This window comes from Coenobita brevimanus, chromosome 38 (genome assembly GCF_032717465.1).
Source record: "Coenobita brevimanus isolate Jiangsu-jjx chromosome 38, ASM3271746v2, whole genome shotgun sequence".
Lineage (NCBI taxonomy): Eukaryota > Metazoa > Arthropoda > Malacostraca > Decapoda > Coenobitidae > Coenobita > Coenobita brevimanus.
Window position 1 is genome coordinate 51,177,887 of NC_136991.1, and position 19,421 is coordinate 51,197,307.

Consider the following 19,421-nt stretch of genomic DNA (forward strand, 5'->3'; position numbering starts at 1 on the left):
ATACTGTGCACTGAGGTGATAAAACATGAAATGTGTACTACCATCTTGTCTAAGGATATTTGTATAAACTATGAAGACTGTTGGATACTGAGTGACAGTAAACTACACTGAGTCAATTTAAGCTGTTACATTCTTCATCTCTGAAATCATGTGGATGAGTAAAATGGCTCTTGTGAAAAATATATCCTAAACTAGATGTAAATGAAATAAAGCTTCAAATAGTAACTTACATTTCTCTTGTTTTCATGTCATGAATGAGATCATCATAATGCCAACTAAGTTTCCCTTATTCACTTGGGATGGCAGGATCCAGAGCAAAGCTCTTGGGGAACCTGAATTAAAGAGAAAAGAAATCCAGGGTACAGTCTCCTCTAGTGGTAGGTGGAGGTAGCCCTGGAGGGGTGATTGCTTGCCTGTGGTTGTTGGGTCTGTTCAGCCAGACAGACCATGGTTACTCTACTGCAACTACAACTACTACAGTCTCCTCTCCCTCCATATATGTTTTTGGGTGTTGTAGCCCCAGATTCATCAGAATGTGAACTTGGTGGACTGAATTAGCCTTTCTCATGCAGGCCATCATTTTCCTTTCCAGGGATAGGGTGGGAGTTGAGGGATGTTTGTATATCCAGAGAGGAGCTGCCAGGTTATATCAGTGCCACTGTGAAGGTGTTTCTCTTCAGCATCCATGTCCTAGGTAGGCCACAAGGCTGCAGTGCAACTTCAGTATTGTACTAATCAAAGAATCGCCACATTTCTACACTCGTGCTTAGAGGAAGGGATTTCCAAATTGCTTGTCTTTCTCATCTTTTGTAACATCAGTGACTGCATGCATGTAGACTGTGTTCTTTCTGAAGGTGTTGGGACTGTTAGAGGCCAATAGAGGTGAAGATCCTGTGTGCTGTGTAGGTTCTCCAGGTGCTGTCTCAGCAGCTGAGGAGGATGAATAGACTTGGGGACTGCATTATGTTCACCACCTATGACAAAAGTGGCAGTGATGAAAGGGATAGGTGAGGTAGGCACCAGTGAAGTGATACTAGAGAACCTGAATAAAAGGGAAGCCATTAGGTGGCCCAATGTACAGTGTTTAAAGATATAGGTTAAACAAAGGGTGTTATTGCTGCCAAGCTTGTCCACCAACCTTAGTATTAAATGTACTCATATATAAACCCTTTCAGGGTAGGCATTACAATGTAGGTCTGGCCATTTGACTGTTGCAAATGGGCATTGGCTTGTGAGCACAAGTCTCACACTTGAGCCATCAGTGGAACTTGAGCCTTTGTCAAAGCATCCTCTTCTTGTCAGAGTTTAATCCCATACTGATGGAGTTATGTGCCCTTGGTAGTGTGGAGTTCAAAGATTCATCCTGAGGCAACCCAGCTGATCATCCAGTTCAACTCTACATTTGAGGACAGAGATGGCAAATGTATGGACTCCCAGAGCAGAAAGGTTTTCAGGTAGTTTTGTGCAGTGTAACAGAAATGGGGACAGTGAAGAGAGTTAAGTAGGAACTGTTCAACAGCTTTTGTTCTGCACAAAGAGCAATGAGAGGCTGAAACTACAGTATTGTACTTGGAGATGACAAAGTTGGGCTATGAGGCCCAAATGATGTATTCTTGGATGGATAACTACCAGAACTGGGCACTGTAAATGAAAATTCGCGAACTCAAACCATTACCCTCCGCAACCAGAAATCCGCAAACTTCTTGAAATTTGCAGTTCCTCGAATGCAAACACAAATGGAAACCATTTGTATATAAAATTATATCTATAGTAAAACTAAAATATATATTTTAAGTATTATTATATTAGTATACTAGACTGCTTTTTACTACAAAATAAGAGTAAATCATTCATTATTGTAGATAAATAAATTAGTACACTTCATAGCTCACACTTGACAAGTTGACATACCAGTCCACCTCTGTTCCTTGGCTCTGACCTCCTCAGTCCTCACTCCTCAGTCACAGTCAGATTCCTCCAACAACTGAGACAACTCCATCTTGAGCAAGTCCATGTTGCCCTTCATAAGAACAAACCGCTCAAAGTTCTCAGAGGTCAGGCTAGTTTGCAGGCAGGTTTGCGTCTGCGGAAGTACTTCCGCAAATGCAAAAACGCAAATTTGCATAAAATTTGTTATAAATGTAAATCTGCAAATGAAATCACACATCCGCAGCTGTGGACTTTGTGATTTGTGGAAGTGATTGCAGAAGTGGCCAGCTCTGGTGACTACTGTATTTGGGGCTTGGTGCAGGCTACAGTATAGATGCATGGATGTGGGGAGGAGTTGCTTTGTATGAGGCCCAGCATGATATCAGGAAGTATTTGTCATAGGTTGCCATTTTATTTGCATGTGCATTTGGCATATGATGTTGGAAATGTCAAAAATGTCATGGGCAGAGTTATAGACGAAATTTGGGAGTATGCTTTCATTGCTGCCTGAACAACCACCAGTGTGCAAGACGATTGACTGGATTCAGACAGTCCGAGAGGGTGCAGGGGAGTGAAAAAGCTATTTCTATCTGGCAGAGATAGAAAGTGTGTGGCGGTTTGGAGGTAGCTAGAGTAGGAAGCGGAAGGAGAACTGAAGTTTTTGTAGGTCCCTTGGAGGTAGGGAGTATTGTTTCATGTAAAGGAGAGCTTGTAGAGACTCATCCAGACAGGTCAATAAGTTACAGGCACACACTGTATTTTAGGGATGTGTCCCAAAAATCACGTGTTTCCATGTACAGTAATTGGTAGCTTAAACTTGGGAAAAGTAGCAATAAAATATGTATAATAAGTCACAGTCGGTGTTATAAATTAATTAATCTATTTTATATTCTCAGAGAAAGGAATTATATACTTCATCTGTAGGCCTACTTGTTAACTCATTCATGACTGGGACAACTCTAGCACTTTATATCAGCTATGTGCCAGGTGATTCGATTCAGTTAAGTATAGGAGCCTGGGAGTGTTAATACTGATACTGTTAACCCTTCTCATGATCTGGACAACTCCAGCATTCTGTTCCTGCTCATGTCTGGCGATATTATTAATCTAAGAGTGTGTCATAGGAGCCTGAAAGTTTATGAGTTTAAATGTATTAGCTGTTTGGCTTATGTATCTGATATAGATATTTAGGCAGAGGTCAGTAATGTGGGAATAGTGAGGCCTGTAATTTCAAGGGAAAAGTGCTTTAAATTTCCCGCCACGGGGAGACGAAGGTGTTCTTGAATCTTGATGGAAAGCCGAACAGGGGGAGCACCGAGCTGGTCCTGGTGGCTCCATAACATAGGCAGGTTGTCACTGTCACTCCAGCCAGTATTTGTAACCCTTGTGAAGCTCTGCCGACTGTCACACCTACTTCCAGTCTTGTAACGTGGTAAGTACACCATAGTCTCATGATCTGTCAGTTATGTTAATGTGTTGTATAACTTTAGGGCCAGTTCAGCATGTTACCTGAAGCGTGTGTACAGTAGTGTGGCCCTGAAGCAGGTGTAGGATAAACTGGCGTATCCGGTAGAATCTGTGGTTTCATGGATATTTCAGGGCAATTCAGTGCCCCCTTTCTCCCCTGTGCCTAGCCATCGCTGCCTGAGCATTACTTGGGCTTTAATCACTGTGTAGTTGAAACACGATAAGCTGGTAGCAGCATACTTTCGATTCTTATTATTTCTTGATGCAGAAGGTAAGATGTTATCTTTTTGTATTTTTCGTTGGAAATTCTCGATACGTATGTTTTATGAGTTACCAGACCACTGATGGTAATGTGATGGTTTTAATGTTCAATACAAAGGCCTGAATAATGTGTGAAATATTGTGGTTTATTTCTTTATGTACAGTATGTTGTAGGATGGCTCACCCACTTTTGTTGTTTCCTTGGTTATTGATCCTTACTCATCCCATCCTTAGGTGGGAAGGAGTCAGGATGGTATATGATGTATGTTTATATTCGGTACGGTATATACTGTGTGCTTATATATATATATATATATATCATAGTTTTGTCATTATTATTACAGGCAGATTGCAATATACCGGTACACCAAGAATCCAAAACTGTTGTGTTTCTCGTACAGGGTGTTTTGATCTTGGATCCTTGATTGTTTCGTTTTATTAGGGATTATGCAGCATATATTTACCTTTAATTTTTGTGTGCTTGATAATGATGGTGTGATATATATAACAGAAATATTGCATGAAACTATACAGGTATTGTATCTTATGTTAGTGTGAGGGTCTGGGGAAGGCTCGTAAACTCATGTTAAAGGAAATTTCACCATTGGGTTAGGTATTGAAATTGCATACCAGTATTATTTTTTTTTAATTTATTGCTGTTAAACTTGCTTTTCGTCATTCAAAACAGAAACAATATACCGGTAGTAATTCATTAATAAATACATACATACATCAAGTAATCCTGTGTTGCACCATGAGGAGCATAGGAGCTAGGCAAGTTGGTCCTGACATTTAAGATGAGAGTGACTAGCCTCACACATCCCTGAGTGGCATTACATGACCAGTAAACCCCAACCACCCCTTGGATATAAATCGACAGAGGCTCAATCCAGTTGGAGCACCGTAATTACCCACTGAACCACCAGGTACCATAGCTTGGTCATATGGTTACCACTCAGCATAGTAAATGGTTTCCTTGTGTACAGGGACCTAGTTGGCTTGTCACTCAGTGTACAGTAGAGTCACCTGTAGCCAGAAAGAAGCGGAAAGAAAGAAGGAAAGGGAAGGATGAGATGAAAGGGCAGCCACCCTTGAGCAGCACTACATTGAGTGAGTGGATGATGAGTGCCCCCGACCTACCACATTAAATTGAATAAAATGAGTACTGTATATAGCAAATGTTAATTGTAAACTGAAAAAGGTGAAATATCTAGGAGCTCCCTGTACAATATTGTATTTGCTTCAATATACTGTACTGTACAGTAATAGGGTATCTAAACCAGTTGTTAAGGTATTTGGTTTTAACATTTGCAGAAAAGAATGCATATTGTAATTAGTTTTGACAGTAACTGCAGAAATACTGTATCAGTTTTACACACAAATCAAGCTCAATGTGACAGCCTAACCGTGAAAGCATTATGTATATCCATCTACATAAAACCCATTCAGGCGTTAGGGTGCTTTTGTACATAGAATTATCATCTTCATTAAGGACAAGAAGTGCAGTGGTTACAACCTTTTAACATTTTTCTGGGCCAATGACGCACCAAAGCGTCATTCGTAGGCCAACTGATTCCGGGCTGATGACACAGTGGTGCATCATTTGTTTGAGTGATTTTTCATGGTTCAAATATGTGTCACAGCAATTTGGTGAACACAGGCAACACAATTGTTTCGTCGGAAACTCACCCCCGGCCCGGGAATGGGGTAGAAAAGTTACGCAAAGTTGGCCTGGGAAAGTGTTAACTGAATTTTGAACAGTTTCAAGCGTTGTCTGTAACATAAAAGCATAGACAAATTCAAAACATGAAACATGTTGTGAGTGAAGACTTTGAATCCCTTAATCTTTCTGATATAGTGTACTTTTTGCAGTGGAATACTGTACACTGAAAAGAATATCAGTGCTTGAAATAATTAAGACAGGTACTGCACAACTATCCATATGTTAACAACTGGCATTTGTTGTTGAAAAAAAGTATTTGTTAAATGAACACATTGTGACATGGTCTCAATGGGGATACTTTTGGTAAGCAACCTGTCCGATATTACCCCCTTTGGATCATGGGGACCTAAGATTAGGTCACCGTATTCCAGAATATTTTAGGATAGGAGACTGACCTGTTCCTCTGGTAGCATCTTACATTATAGAAGAGTCTCCAGCACCTCTGGGATTAGAGCCAAAACAAATACGCCAGAGCATGTATCAACCAAAAAAGGTGTACCTACAGACTACCTGTTGTAGAATATCACCCAGGATACAAAGCTTTATATCTCTTTTGCAGTCACAGCTTCACATGAAGTAGACAATGGCTCGTGACAGTGAAAAACTATGGTATACCGGTAGTTGCAAGTGCATAAGTAGTAGGGGAATACGATTTTTGTGTTGCTGGGTATTTCAAAGAAAAAAGACCAAAAAGTAAAGTAAGTGGAAAATATTATAGAAATATAACTTTAGATCCAACATCAAGATGGAAGAGATACAAAATTGGTTGTTATATTATAAGGCCTCTACTGTAGCCCATTGTCTAAAGCTGTTCTTTAGATGTGAATGGGTATGCAATGCAAAACGTTTTAGGTGAGCCAAAGTAGATGAAGGGCAAGCATTTTTTTTCCTGTGATGTTACTCCATATTAAATAACAATGTGGAGCAAGCTACTATTAATGAACACAGACACCTTATTGGCTTGAATATACATTTTCAAATTTTGCATAATTAGTCTAGACTAGATGTATTTGAAAAAGGTAGCCATTCCAGTGAAGCATCAGCCATAAGCGCTGCTGCTGTAAAATTTTAGGAAGTTAACATACATTAATTTGATAGCTACAAACATATGGCACTGTAAATTGACGATTTTGATGATATTCTTTTCTTCATTTTTTTTCTTCAGGAAGCACCACTTAATGTATGTATTTTGGGAGTTAACTTTTGTGTGCCATCATCTCTTTCAGAAGGGAGACTCTTCGTCACTAATTTGCATTTTGTACACAAGGAGATCCATAAATACAAGTATATAATGTATGGTAGAGAGAGGTTGGAATGGGCCGTGAAAGAAGTATGTATTGATTGTGAGGTTATTGAGAGAAGAGTGCAGTGTCAATGGAAGATGCAAAGGAGACTTACATAAGGCGTAAAGATATCCGTGTAGATAGCACCATCTTGAAAATGTACGAGAATAGGTTTAATGTTGTACATTGATAATGAAAGGGTTTGATAAGGCGACACACTAACCATGTTCAAATGATGTGTATAGTATTGTGATCCCCACTCAACCATATGGATGTGAAGCATAGGCCTTGCTGTAGACCACAAGTGATAATAATTTATGTGAGAGGAGTGTGTGTGTAATATTGCAAGGCAGGTTAGTTTAAGATTAAGGCCATGTCCAGATCAAATATTTATTGGTGCCGGCAGAATTTCTTTATTACCCTAATCTTGAGAAGTTCTTGTCCACACCTGTCTGAATCCAATGGGACCGTACCCTCCCTTACCTGCAAGCATTTGGTTTTAATGCTGTGTTAGTTAGGTAGGTTTAGTTATGTATGATTAGGTTAGGCTAAGTTTAGTTTAGGTAGCTAAGGTTTAGTTAGGTTAGGTTAGGCAGGGCGTTAGACAGTTTAAGTAGCTAAGGTTTAGTTAGGTTAGGTTAGGCAGGGCGTGAGACAAAAGAGGAGTGGTTCCTTTGTGTTTACAATCTTGGTTATCAGACTGACTACTGAAAATAAATATGATCTCACTCTTGGCTTTAACCAGTTCTCTCTCTCTCTCTCTCTCTCTCTCTCTCCCCCAAACATTAGTATTCAAGTGAGACGTTTTGAACTAGAGTGGTTTTGATATAGCTTTCACCGTAACCAGTTTATTTTCATCTAATGGAACTGTGCCACTCCCAGAAAATGAATACCAAGCTGTTACAAGGAATATGATGAACCTCACATATAAGGCAGGGACGAGTCTCCTGGGTTATTAGTAAAATTTACCCTCCAGCCAAACTATACTTGACCATTAACCATACAGAATGGGCTTAGGGATGTTTGCCACGGTAGGGTAAATGCACTATAACTTTTTCACCGCTTGGAGAGAGAGAGAGAGAGAGAGAGAGAGAGAGAGAGAGAGAAATAGTTTTAGTTTTAGCTTTTGCAACATGTAAGGTGGCCGGGAAGGTAATAGCCTCCAGCATTATAAGGCCTTCCCTGCCAACCTTAGTGCCTCCTCCTTCCCCTTCCATCTCACCTTCTTTCCCTTTCTCCCCTTCTCTCCCCTTCATTTCTTTTCTCCCCTTCTTTCCCCTTCATTTCTTTTCTCCCCTCCCCTCCCCTTCTTTCCTTTTCTCCCCTTCCCTCCCCTTCTTTCTTTTTCTCCCATCCCCTCCTCTTCTTTCCGTTTCTCCCTTTCCCTCCCCTTCTTTCCTTTTCTCCCTTTCCCTCCCCTTCTTTCCTATTCCTCCTCATCCCTTGCCTTCCCTTCCTCCCCTTGCCTGCCTTCCTCCCCTTGCCTTCCTTCCTCCCCTTGCCCTCCCTTCCTCCCCTTGCCTTCCCTTCCTACCCTTGCCTCCCTTTCTCCCCTTGCCTCCCTTTCTCCCCTTGCCTTCCTTCCTATTTTGTGCATTCTTTCCCTGCTTCTCCTTGCCCCCCTCTTCCATCCCTTCCCGTCCCATCCCTCACCTTCATTCCTGCTTGTCATATTTCTTCCTTTTCCCTCCCTTCCTTCCGTTTTCTGACTTTCCTTCCTCCCTTCATTTTCCTCTAATCTCGTCATGTTCCTTGCCTAATCTCTCTGCCCCTTCCTTCCCTTCCTTCCCCTCCCATCCTTTCCTCCAGTTCCATTCTTTCCCTCTGCTCGCTATGCCATTTCTCCCGTCATCTTCCTTTCCTCTGCTCACCTTCCTCCTCTCTCTCTCTCTCTCTCTCTCTCTCTCTCTCTCTCTCACACACACACACACACACACACACACACACACACACACACACACACACACACACACACACACACACACACACACACACACACACACACACACACACACACACACACACACACACACACACACACACACACACACACACACCTCACTCTCTTTCTCTCTGGATAATAGGGCAAATTCTCATGAAAGACCTTGTTAATTATTAGTTCTGAGGGTAGGAATTTTGTGATATGTGAAATGTGAAGGTTTTTGATGCGGTGCGTGGAGAAAATGAGAGACTGACGAAGAGAGTGTGAGTGAGATGGAGGTGGGATAGGAAGGGAAAGATCAAGGATTGGATGGAAGGATAAGTCGAAGCATGAGGTGAGTATGTGAGTGAGGGGTTGCGTGAGTTGATTGGAGGGCAGCTTCATGGCACACTGATTATAAGGAGGCGATTTGTTTCTGGCTACCCCTTCCTGGATTAAGGCGTCTGATTATAGATAGATAGATAGGTAGGTAGGTAGATAAGTCGACAGTGTAATATTGTTGTGGTTATTGACGTGCGTTGACTTTGAAGGATTTGGATACGGTAGGTTGGTGTGTGTGTGTGTGTGTGTGTGTGTGTGTGTGTGTGTGTGTGTGTGTGAGGTGACTTTCCCTTGTGTCGCGCCTGTGTTTACGCTTGGACAGTCGTGCACCAGGTAATGTCGCTGAGTCAACCGATTGTGTGTGTGTGTGTGTGTGTGTGTGTCGATTTTGAAGGACTTTTGATTTGGTAGGGTGGGAGACTTTTTGAAAATTTTTTGATTCGGTAGGGTGGGAGAGCTTGTGTGTGTGTGTGTGTGTGTGTGTGTGTGTGTGTGTGTGTGTGTGAGAGAGAGAGTCGATTCAGAAAGGATTTTGATATGGTAGGTTGCGAGGGAATTTGTGTGTGTGTGTGTGTGTGTGTGTGTGTGTGTGTGTGTGTGTGTGTGTGAGAGAGAGTCGATTCAGAAAGGATTTTGATATGGTAGGTTGCGAGGGAATTTGTGTGTGTGTGTGTGTGTGTGTGTGTGTGTGTGTGTGTGTGTGTGTGTGTGTGTGTGTGTGTGTGTCGTAATTGGGTTCCAGGAGGAAGGATACCTGGAAGACGTCTCGTTAGTTTGACAGACATGGAGACCGGGATTGGAAGCTGTCTTAAGGTGGGGTAGCATACAAGTAGTAGTAGTAATAGTAGTAGTAGTAATAGTAGTAGTAGTAGTAGTAGTAGTAATCCTCCTCCTCCTCCTCCTCCCCCTCATCATCATCATCATTATTTTACATCACCAGTGTATGTGGAGGGTATGAAGGCTGTAGAAATAGGAAAAGGATAGCATAATATGAGGAATGTTGGATGGACGAGATTATCAGTAATGCTCACTACCCGCATCAGCAGTATTTTGTAGGGGTCGTAGTGTCTGATAATTTGGTTATAACAGACACATCGGGTTAATGCCATATTCTGAGTTAGTCACCCATACTTTACCGTATTTGTTATTAATGCTCAAGGAGGGAACGATTTATAGGTGTGAAGAGGGGAGCACAAAAACGAGTAATGCTTAGGGTAGGTGAAGAGAAGGTCCAGTGAGCAGAAGTATAGAGATCCCTTTGTGTTTACTGACGTACAGATGTAGAGGCCCAACATCCACAGGCAGTGAAGAAGGGTGTGAGGGATGCTGGTTCTCGGTAGGCAGGCAGGCAGGCAGGCAGGCAGGCAAGCAGACAAGCAGACAGGCAGGCAGGCAAACAGGACAGGCTTGGTGAGGACGTAAAAAAACTCCTGCAGGGTCAAGGGCAGCTGGAGGGGGGGGGGGTTAAGGAGGGAGAGGGGAAGTTGAGGAGGGAGTGGAAAGGGGGAGTTGAACAGGGGTAGGAGAGAAAAAGGGAGTGGAGGGACGGAGAGATGGGGGAGGAGTAAAGGTACTGGCTGAGTAGGAGGGAGAGAAAGGGGAGTGAGGAGGGACGGGGGTGAGGAGGAAAGGTAAATTGGGATAGGGGGACGGCAAAAGGGGGGAGGGGGTTGACCTCTTGACAGTGATGGCGTCTCCTTCACTTTAATTAGGCATCCAGTACACTATTTTTTGCACCTGAGGTCTCGTCATGTTGAGGATAATTTAGGCTGTATCTAATTCCTCTGTCAAAAAAATCTCCTTAACCATATAAAATCGTGTGTATCTTGCATGCCAAAAAAGTGCCATCAGACTTTTATTTATTTATTTATTTATTTATAAGGAAGACCAATGGGGGGTGAGACGGCTGGCAACTAACATCTGTCCACAACATTCAGTTTAGGAAACGTATCCATTACCTCTGTCTACTGGTTCATTGTCTGTGCCTTGTGTCTGTCCTACCCTGCTGACTCCACTACCACCTTGCTTTTTACTGGAAGGCTGGGGGGTGGAAGGAACAGGGAGGGAGGTGGAGGGGTAGGAGAGGGAGCAAATTGGAGGGACGGCGAGGAGGGGAACTGTAAATGGAGAGGATGGTATAAGATAAACACGCGACGTTACGTACAAGGAGCCGGGCAGACTTGCAAGGAGGGAGGTAGGAAGGAGGGTGTAGGTAGGTAGGTAGGTCGGTAAATTTAGGTGGCAGCCAAACAGGAAGGTAGGCAGGTAGGTAGGTAGGTAAGTAGGTATATACATAGGTAGGCATGTAAAGTTATATAGGTAGCAGATCGGAAGGTAGGCAAGGATATATGTAGTCAGTTTGAAAGGCCAGTAAACAGGTAGGTAGACATGCAAACAAGTAGGTAAGTAGGAAAGCAAGGAAACGGAGAGAGATGCACATTAGGCATTCACCTGTAAAGTAAAAAAAGCAAGAAATTCACTATATTTAAGCAAGGGATTGACTGGAAATAACACAAGCAAGAAATAATGAAGAAGATATTGACTAGATATACCGGTAACACAAGCAGGTTAGGAGACAAGAAGTTACTGAGTAGAGATAAACAAATTAGGAAGACGGTGAGACAGAAGATATTGCCTATAGATAACACAAACAAGATAGGAGGCAGATTCGTGAAGGTACGGTAATGAGCAAAGATAACGAAAGCAAGTTAGATTATGAAACAGGCTGTAACTTTCCGACACCCCTATCACCTCCCTATGACACTCCAACGCTGGGCATGATTATGTAGTTATAGGAATAATAATGATAATAATAATAAAAAAAAAAAGGCGTCACACTGGAGGGATCAAAGCATATTGTAAAAATCCTTCACTGAGAGCCTTTCTAAAGTGACTGGAGCTGTTAAGTTGTTAGCAGGAACGTAATAAAGACGTAAATGTTGTTTGTAGCTTCATAAAAAGCCTTGTTAGTGGAAGAAAGTATGGGGGGGATGAAGAAATGAGTAATCTCTCTCTCTCTCTCTCTCTCAGACTTAAACCAAACCTGACATTTCTCCATCTGTCTGCTTAGTTATATCAATAGATCAACGCAAGAATATACCCTTAGTCATGAAGAAGTGCTATGGAAAAGATGTAGAGCTGTAGTATTGCCTTTTTCTGTCACTGAGCCACGGGATACAAGCTGCAAAAGGACGAAAATACCCTCCAAGTAAAGGTGAACGAACTACAGTAAAGATAACATTTTAGTGAAGGTGTTAATTAATATAAACACTGGCAGCACTTATTAGAAAGGAGAGGAAAGCATGCGGGCAGGCAGGCAGACACACACACACACACACACACACACACACACACACACACACACACACACACACACACACACACACACACACACACACACACACACACACACACACACACACACACACACACACACACACACACACACACACACACACACACACGAGAGAGAGGATGACACAACATGTCTTAACAAACAAGAAGGTTGACAGACATTTAACTCAAGGTCAGACAGGATAAACAAACAAGGAAGCTGGCAGACAACGGAAGTAAAGGCAGACAGAAGACAAACAAATTAATGTGCATGTTATCAGCCAGAAAAACAGGGATGGAAATTTCTGTAGTTCTTTCCCCATAACTTGGCCCAGATTTTAAATAATTTTCCAACTAACAGTGTGGTGGGACAGGTATAGCTCGTCTGTCTGTTTTCATCTAACAGGACTAGGTTATTCGCTTTGAAGTTCGCTTAGTCTTAGTAGTGTCACGGTAGGAATGAGTCTTCTTGGTTACTAGTCAAAATTGCAACTGGGTAACACTGAATAGGGGTAGGGATCTGTGACAGGTGGAAACAGAATGAAATCGGCGCTGGATGCTGAGGACAAGAGGGCCGGATAACAGTGGGAAATGAAAAAAAGGGAAGGCATAGCGACCAAGGGACATCAAAGGAGTGGAAAAGAAGGTTACAGGAAGCAGCAAATTACAGTGACATTGAAGGTAGTACTTGTGTGATTTCCTTTGAAGAGATTATTGTGGCCAAGGTCGTGGGCTTCCTGTGTGTATGTTAACTCATTACGGGTGAGACGCATGACCATGGAAGCACTCTCTCTCTCTCTCTCTGACTTAACTGTACTCTCTTCACTTTAACCACGCATGCAACAGCCATCCCTCCATCTTGAATGCAAAGCTGTAACAGGAGATGAACACTAGAATATAGAGCTAGTTGCAAAGGAATGTAAATAAAAGGATATAGAGTCAGAGTATTATATTAGTCAGCCATTGAGCAAGGAAAATAAGCTGCGACAGGACGAAATTTCCCGCCAAGTAAAATTGTATCAGCAGTACTCACGGTCGATGATGCACTGATTTATTTCTTCAAAGCTAGGCGATGTGTGTGTGTGTGTGTGTGTGTGTGTGTGTGTGTGTGTGTGTACTTGGAAAAGATCTCTCGCACTGACGCGGTTATAAGGACAATAAAGCTAATATCTGGAGTTTGATTTGTGTCTCCGGGGATGAATAAAGTCGCCTTGAGATGGGAGAAATGAAATAAAGAATACATCGTCGTGGTAAAGTGGGTAACCAACTTGCTCTAATGTTCTCAGCAACAAGGACGGGAAGCTCATAGCGGAGGCCACCGAAGATTCGCACTGTGTGGGTGTGGGGTGGGTGGGGGGTGCGCGAGGGGAATTTGGCGTAGTTGGTTTTAGCTGACAAGATATTCCGTTTCCCATGTATTGGTCAGTGGTAGGGTAAGGCTGCACGGCTCTACATCTGCGTGACTAGCAGCGTGTCTATGATAGTTGTCGCGATAATGTTTTTACCGTCCTCTGTGTGTGTGTGTGTGTGTGTGTGTGTGTGTGTGTGTGTGTGTGTGTGTGTGTGTGCGCGCGTGCGTGCGTGCGTGCGCGCGCGCCCGTTTTATTTCATGAATGGCTTGAGCTATCAACATGAAACCTTCAGGGTATCAAGATATGGCCAAAATCTTGGGCTTGGCCAACAGCATATCCTGGCGGGCGATTAGCATTCGGCTCCCGAATGCTTTTCTTTCATTTTAATATTTTTGCAACTTTGCGTTCGGGTTGGAGAGGTGGCAGTTGTAGATCATGTTGAAGTGGACAGAGAATAGTAAAGATTATGGCGATTTTTTTTTTTTTTCGTTTCAGTAAGGTGCTTTAGGTTGTACTCGGTTAACACCCTAAATTGGTCTTAACTGTTTGTCTTCTCCTCTGCCTCCTCCTAAGAATTTAAGTCTCTTACATGGATTATTTTTGTCCTCTGTGGTCTTAACCTGATGCGTTTCTTTTCTTTGAACCGTACAAGGATTTTTTTTTTTTTTTTTGTTCTCGATTCGATGTTTTTCTTTTTTTCAGTTATTACATGATATTTATTCAACATAGAGTTTTGTAGAGGTGAATGGTTCAGTGAAGTCTGTAGAATTGCTTAATGCGATAACGTTGTGTGTGTGTGTGTGTGTGTGTGTGTGTGTGTGTGTGTGTGTGTGTGTGTGTGTGTGTGTGTGTGTGTGTGTTTTATACAGAAGAAGAGAGGAAGGAAAAATAAATAGAAATAAGGGTTGCTTTTTTTCAGTCTTTGAGCCAGCATTTCTTCTTTCGTACCATACAGCCTTGACCTAATGAAGTGTTGCTATTCCCGCCCATGTAGCGTAGTCCACCAGCTTTGTGTTATGTAAGGTGTTAATTCAGCGTAGATAAGAAAGATGAACACAGTAGATAGTAGGTGCGAGGAAGGGTACTGACTGGTAGATAACATGTTGGTCTTAGAGTTAGTACCCCTGTCGTAATTGTAAGGTGGGGTGTATGCAAGGTACTGTAGGTAGGAAAGGTAAACATAACAGACAGTGTATTGTCCAGTAGGCATGTGGCAGGCTGACAGCTGATGGTAAATAGCGTGTTAGGACCTGCCACATAAAAACTCGTAAGCAGAGAGAGAGAGAGAGAGAGAGAGAGAGAGAGCAAATACGACCTCTTGGGGGGTTGGGTGGGTACAAAAAAGAAAGAACACAAGACTGAGAACGTGTAACATGTTTCCTTAAAAAAATGGTTGGTGTCTATCAGCTGCATCTGGGTAATCAATTTTTGCTGAGTGTTATTGTTCCCCCTTCTCTCTTTGTACATCTAGTTCTATTGTACTCCTAGTGAACATGGAGAAAGGGGGAAACGAAGTAACCAGATTCAAGTCCCGTATACGTTGAATCAAAACATGGAAAGAAGCACCCAAGCAGACTGGGGTGGAGAGAGAGAAAATGCACAGATAATACTACAAGGTTTCCAAAGAGGGACTAACTTGGGAGGCTGGCAGGTGTGGTGGTGGTGGTGGTGTGGTAGAAGTTTGGTTGTGGTGGCAGAGAAGGGAATGTGGTGGAAGTTTGGTTGTGGTGGCAGAGACGTGGGTGTGGTGGAAGTTTGGTTGTGGTGGCAGAGACGTGGGTGTGGTGGTGGTGGTGGTGGTGGTGGTAGTGTGATGGTGGAGGTGGTGGTGTGTTGCTGATTTGGTACTGATAGGGGCGTGGTAGTAGTATGCTGGTGTAATGGAGATGTGGTGATGGAGGAGATGTGGTAGAGTAGGCTGTGGTGGTGATGTGGTACGGCGGTAGTAATATAGTGGAATACAAGGTAGAGGAAGGTCCCAAGGTTGCCAGATCAGTAGGGTGTGTGTGTGACGTAGGCTCAAGGATGCTTCCCTACTCCATCCTTCTGGTAACAATGCCTCCCCGCCTCCCCCTCTTACATATCCCTTTTTTCCTACTTATAATTTTTTTCGTGGAAGTGATCGGTGCTGAGGGTTGAGGAAGGTTCTCTGGCTGGGCTTTGGCTTCTTCACCTCGGGGATGTTTTTTGCTCTTTGTCTTCCTACCATCAAGCTGTTTTTATTCGAATTATTTCTCTCACTGTTTTATTTATTTATTAGCTAGAAGGTGTTCGGTATGGTCTTGAAAGCTTTACTACTACAGGTCGCTGTCTCATTCACCTCGAGTGCTTTATTGAACTAGATAATGCTACATATTGCCCGTATTAACTCCTTTATTTCGAGGCATTCTTATCTAATTCAGCCTGTCCCATTCCTGCCTAGTGTTCCTGTGTGTATGGACTTTTACTGGAGGGGTATTTAGCGTTCCGCCCTCCGCCTATCGACTCATAGCCATAAACGTTCATGGGAATAACCCCTTTACTCCAGTGCCCTCTTTTCTGTTTTCCTGAAAGTGTCAGACGGTTTTATTAAACTTGGGCGAGTACGCAGTATAAAGGGGTTAAGGAAAGCTATACCTCACCTCTCCAGTTTGAGAAATATCCGAAGGTGAGTAAAATCATGTGTAAATAGGAGTCAGGGGATTAAAAGGGTTAACCTTGACTCGGGGTTAACCTCAGACCAAGAGAAGTAATCTTACAAGGATCCTAACCAGTTTGAACGATGAAGAAATCTCCATGGTCGTAAAATATTATCAGGCATTACAGTGTTTACGTGTGATATTTTTACTCGATCGTTCTCTGAGGTTTGGTTAATGTTTGGCGGCGGCAGGAAAAGGAGTACAAAGGAACACAGCATCAGGAGTACAAAGGAACACAGACAGCATCAGAAAAGGAGTACAAAGGAACACAGACAGTATCAGAAAAAGAAGTACAAAGGATCAGAAACAGCATCAGAAGAAGGAGTACAAAGGAACACAGACAGCATCAGAAGAAGGAGTACAAAGGAACACAGCGTCAGAAAAAGTACAAAGGAACACAAACAGCACCAGAAAGAGGAGTACAAAGGAACACAAACTGCTTAAGATCTAATGGTACAACGGAGACTTTGTTACAGAGAAGACTGTGACTGATGTGTAATTCTTCGAGCTGAAGTAGAGAGAGAGAGAGAGAGAGAGAGAGAGAGAGAGATCAGAGAAATATAAAAGGAGGAAAGATATGACAGAAATAACACAGTATCGGACAGAGGTGGAATGGCAAAAGGAGGACAGGGGAGGCATAAATATGAATGATGATTAATATGACAGAAGAAAAAACATACGAGACAGTATGCTAGAATAAAGATAAATTCAGGGGCCGACGAGGAGGAGGGAGGTAACGAAAATGACAAACAGTGTAGGAAGGAGAGTCCAACAGGCACTTAGCGAAGACTTGCGACATCAGTGGAAATACCCAGCCAACCACCTACCAAGAACGACCCCACCAGCGACCCCACCAACAGCTACGCAATTATGGGTCACCTTTAGGACACAGTGCAATGCCTTTACACTGGGAATATGTTTTCTTAAGCCAGTGACGTCATTGAAGAAGTGTTTATACCCATGAAAGCGTCGTGTGCTTACTTTTTCCACACCTCTCCCAGTCATCAGTTCTTCTATTGACCTCTTTGATCTGGTGGTTTAGATTGATATTTTCTGTTTGATTTTTTCCCCTTACGGCATAACAGATTAGTACCGTACGTTGAGTCAGGATTTTTATTTGTGGTTATTTAGTTTATTGATTAATTCTTCCACTATAAGTTTCTCGTGCGTTATAGATCATGCCTCACCATGATGATGATGTTGATGATGCTGATGGTGATGATGATGATGGTGATGTTTAATGTTACGTGATGTGCCGCTCCCAGGAATTAACGTTGTGTTTGGATATGCAGATGGTGTGCTTTGGGTGTTGTAATATATGCAAAGCACGTTTTTCAGGTACATTTTGAGAGTGCTGTTTGGGCATACCTACGGTTTTTATGTTTATGTGGGTTTTAGTTATGTTTTAACTCCCAGGGTTTACTCTTGGAACTTTGGCAAGTGTTTGTGTGGTCTTGGTGTTTGTTGTGCGGTGTTAAAGCAACAGTTTACAAGATATTTCAACGCCACTATCTCAGTGCGCTGCAGGCTGAAATTCTAAAGCTGAGAGAGGCTTTTATTTATTTATTTTTCCTCAAGAAGAAGGAACCATAGGCCAGAAGCCTGTAAGACTGTTCCCTCAAAAAAAAAAAAAAAAGAAAGAAAGAAAAAAAAAAGACAGGAAGACAGTTCCAGAGTTGACGTGTTCCGTACATGAAGGACTTGGAGTGACGGCTAACTCGTATTAGAGAATTGAACAGAAAAGGTTTGTGTGTGTTTTGCTAGGCGGGTGCATAGTGGTGCAGGAATGCAAGTAGACAGTTCAGGGGAGCAGTGACCATTGAAGTAGCGATAGAAAAGAGGTAAAGATGCAACAGTGCGGCGAAGAGACATAGGTTGAAGGGAGCAGTGGGCGATGGGGCATTGAGTGCTGTGATACGTTATGTTGATACCGTATCTAGTCTGGCACGTGTTTGGTAGTCTAACAATGGAAATAACTCACATTTCTCTCTCTCTCTCTCTCTCTCTCTCTCTCTCTCTCAGCGCCAGCCATTGTAGTCTAACCTCTCACTGTACCAATAATCAGTTCGTTTTCATCTGAGCGAGTTGGCGGACTCACAGCTGGACTGCTGAGTTATAGATGCGTAAAACTCCATGAACCTTAAATGTAGGAGCGAGTCTCTTTGGTTACTAGTCAAATCGACCCCCCTCATGTCTTACCCATTCATTTTAATCCACCTCATGTCCAGCGTCTCACCGTATGTATTGTTGACTTATTTCCATCTGAGGGATCTGTCTCAGCCTAAATACTAAGTCGTGTTGAATATTAGTTATGAGGAAGGAACGAGTCTCTTTGGCTAACAGTTTAATCATCCCTCCAATCTGACTACACGTGGCCATCAATCTAGCTTAAAATGTGTAGTGATGTTTGTCAGGTTAAAGCAAATGCACTGTCGTGTTTATAAAACTATATTAGCCTGCCTCAAACACCTGCTTTAGTTTTCTTTACATGACGCCACAGATGACTCTCAGAGATTTGCCTCTAGACTAAAATGATGGAATTGACGAGTGTTGGTTTCTAGTGTGTGTGTGTGTGTGTGTGTGTGTGTGTGTGTGTGTGTGTGTGTGTGTGCGTGTACATGTACGTGTGTATGTGCGTGCGACCCCGAGTGCGTGCAGGCGTGAGGGAGGGCGGGAACAGCACTGTCTTATTGCCTAACACGGCAGTAGAAAGTGGCGCCAGGCCGGAAGTGAACCTGTACGGAAGATGTGTGTGTGTGTGTGTGTGTGTGTGTGTGTGGATATATGACAGCAGGACGTGAGACCGTATGGGCAGTAGTTTTGTGTTTGTTGTGGGAAAGGAGTGGGTAAGAGGGCCTATATAATGAGGAAGTAAAGGCAGGATGTTGAAGTGATGGATGAAGTTGCTTGAATGTGAAGTGCATGCATGACGGCAGGAAAGGCAGTGGACGTGGGTGACGCGAATCCATAATGGGTCACACGTTGTTAGTTAAGAGGAAATAAGGTCAGCATGATGATGGGAGAATGGATGAGTGTCGACTGAATGTGTGACAAGGAAGGCAGTGTAGGGAGGGTGACACAGGAGCCCATGTGAATAGTGCTTTGTATTGCTTGTGAGGAAATCAGGTTAAG

At 42.8% G+C, this 19,421-nt stretch overlaps 1 protein-coding gene across 1 annotated transcript in view; it reads left to right on the top strand.

The window, feature by feature from the left end:
- Positions 1-3,275: 3,275 nt before the first annotated feature.
- Positions 3,276-19,421, top strand: part of ced-6 (PTB domain-containing adapter protein ced-6) — a 102,087-nt gene continuing 85,941 nt past the window's right edge. The window contains exon 1 of the mRNA XM_080269912.1: positions 3,276-3,361. The gene's annotated coding sequence lies outside the window, so the exon portion shown is untranslated. The remainder of the gene's footprint in view (positions 3,362-19,421) is intronic.